The 2,500-nt window shown below is 44.5% G+C and overlaps 1 protein-coding gene across 7 annotated transcripts in view; it reads right to left on the reverse strand.

Moving 5' to 3' along the window:
• The window catches only part of Rgl (Ral guanine nucleotide dissociation stimulator-like), a 123,597-nt gene that overhangs the window by 102,872 nt on the left and 18,225 nt on the right, over positions 1-2,500 (reverse strand). The gene's annotated exons all lie outside the window — the stretch shown is intronic.

Raw genomic sequence — 2,500 nt, forward strand, 5'->3', positions numbered from 1 at the left:
CTTTTAAACACAATAAAACCGAGGAGAAAATGGAAGAAAAAGTTAAACTTACAAATAACCCCAATGATACCCTACACAACGGTCCTACAATTAGCGGTTTTGAGAAACTCAGCGATGTCTGCAATGAGCGCCGTCATCATCATTATCATCACGCCTTGGTGGTGCCAAAGACGAAAGGGAAGAGGGGGGAGAGGGGGAGACAGAGAAAGATGGAAAATAAAAGAGAAAAAGACGAAAAGGAAAACTCTCCCATATTTTGGTGACAATACAGATGCAATTTTAAACATCGATGAATTCAACCTCACTCGTTTGTATATACTGTGTATTTCCAAATTCTGACACCTTGTCCGTTCATGTGTTTATTAGGACGACGCGTGTATATAAATATTAATATATAAATTACCGGTTTGTGCATATGTGGCGTGCGCGCGTGTGTGAATGTGCATTACACACACACACACACACACACACACACACACACACACACACACACACACACACACATATACATAATTACAAGGGCCACACCAATAACATTGATGAAATTTAATAACAAACATGACAGAAAATGGAAAGAAAAAGGATGAGGAGGGAGACGAGGAAAAGATTTTCTTCCGAACCCAAATTGGCCGATGAGGGCATCCACAACATGCGCGGGTCTGCTGGCATTTAGGGGGCAGGAAACCGAGGGCAGATTTCGCGGTTCGAAAGTCGCGATAATCAAAAGGAAATGGGCTTGATTAAACTGGGTACTGAGATAGGTGTGTCAGTGCAACTGGCCACATTTAGACGATGGTACGTGATTATATTCATGCAATATACAAGTATGTGGCTATGTGGGTATTCCTGTTTGATAAAAATAGGCAGCTATGTGGGTATTTATGTCCCAGACACTATTGTATGTAAACAAAAATGAACTTATTCATGCTGATGTTTACAGCTTTGTCAGTGTATTTAAGCACGTACGTGTTGGACCAATCTGCGTAAGCATGTCTGTATAATTATACGAATACATTAAGCTCACCTATTTAAGAATATGAATGTGTGTGACGTACGTGCAAGTGTGCCTTTCCTTCTCTTTAGGTACAATCGAAAGATATTTTTATTTTTAAATGAACTTGAAGTCAGCATTATATATCTCACAACCTGGCAACCATTGCCTCAAACTAACTTCTTTGTTACTCATGTCACTGCGACAGCGCCCTACGTCAGTCTGACATTACGCAGAGATTCCTTGGCCACCGCGCGCCGTTCCGTCACCTCGAGACCCAACCGCATCCGTGACTCGGAAGAACGGAGGTCATGCTACCCAGCGCGCGATGGGAAGGTGTGTGTTCGAGTGTACTCGAGCATGCGTTTATGGAGATGTGCACGTGAGGGTCTGCACAAAGATGATGTATCAAGTAGAGAGTGACGGATTCGATAAACAAAATGTACAAAACACAAATGAGCATTTAAATTGCCATCGCCTTCAAACGTAGTCTTAGGATGGACAAATCTTATAGAGCTTCTGCGCAGATATCAGAACATAAACAGTGATCAATGTTTGCAATCACCCTACCTTATGATAATGCCAGAAACATGATGTATTTAAACCATTTCGCTCATCCTGCAGGACCAGCTCTCTCTCACTCTCTCCTTTCCTCAGTCCTTCCCTCCCTCCCCACCCATCTACCTACCTACCTACTTACCGACCTACCTACCTATCTACCTCCCTCCCTTCCTCCCTCTCTCGTCTTCTCCTTCTCCTTCTCCCTTTCCTTCTTCTTCTCCTCCTTCTCCCCCTCTCTCTTTCAAAACCAACATCACAAGGCCATCGCCCACATCGCCCTTTAAATTCAGACGCCAGCCGCACCGATATCTGTTTTCCTTGACCCTCATGTCCTCAACACTGGCAGATCCATGACGACCCAGGGAAGGGCGAAGGAGTTCCGTGACATTTGTCAGGTTACGCTGAGCAGGTTACGGGGTGTGCCAAGGTTAACCCAATGGGGAAAAGTTGCATTGTGTTTGAGTGAACGGATCTGGTAAACAATTACTTACTTCATTATGAACGTGGATAATAGCAACACATACATGCGCACCAATAATCACAATGGAAACAAGAGCTAGTGTGTGTTTGAAGGGGGGCGGGGTATGTGTGTAAGTGTGAGTGTGTGCGTGTGTGTGTGTACTTGTGTGTCTGCGAAATTGTGTCTGTGTGTGTCAGTATAATTCTTTAGAAGAAAACGGTCTAACAATCATTAAAATAAATATAGAAAAAAGAAGAGTCAAACAAACGGAAGGAGGGGGCATTAGGGCGGTCGAAGGGCACCATCAGTCTCCAGCTGTCGCATGTAACAGGGGAAGGAGAGGAGGGGCAGAGGAGCCCAGCTCACCACCTGCCCACCTCCGCTCCGCATTTCCTTTGTCTAAGATAAGGCTCACATGCTAGCACCACCGAGGATCTCAAACGATCACGGAGACAGATGACAGATTCTGACCAGCTAGCTTTCCAAAA

Source organism: Penaeus japonicus, unplaced genomic scaffold, assembly GCF_977035675.1.
Source record: "Penaeus japonicus unplaced genomic scaffold, GWHDUDI00000001_assembly GWHDUDI00000011, whole genome shotgun sequence".
Taxonomy (NCBI): domain Eukaryota; kingdom Metazoa; phylum Arthropoda; class Malacostraca; order Decapoda; family Penaeidae; genus Penaeus; species Penaeus japonicus.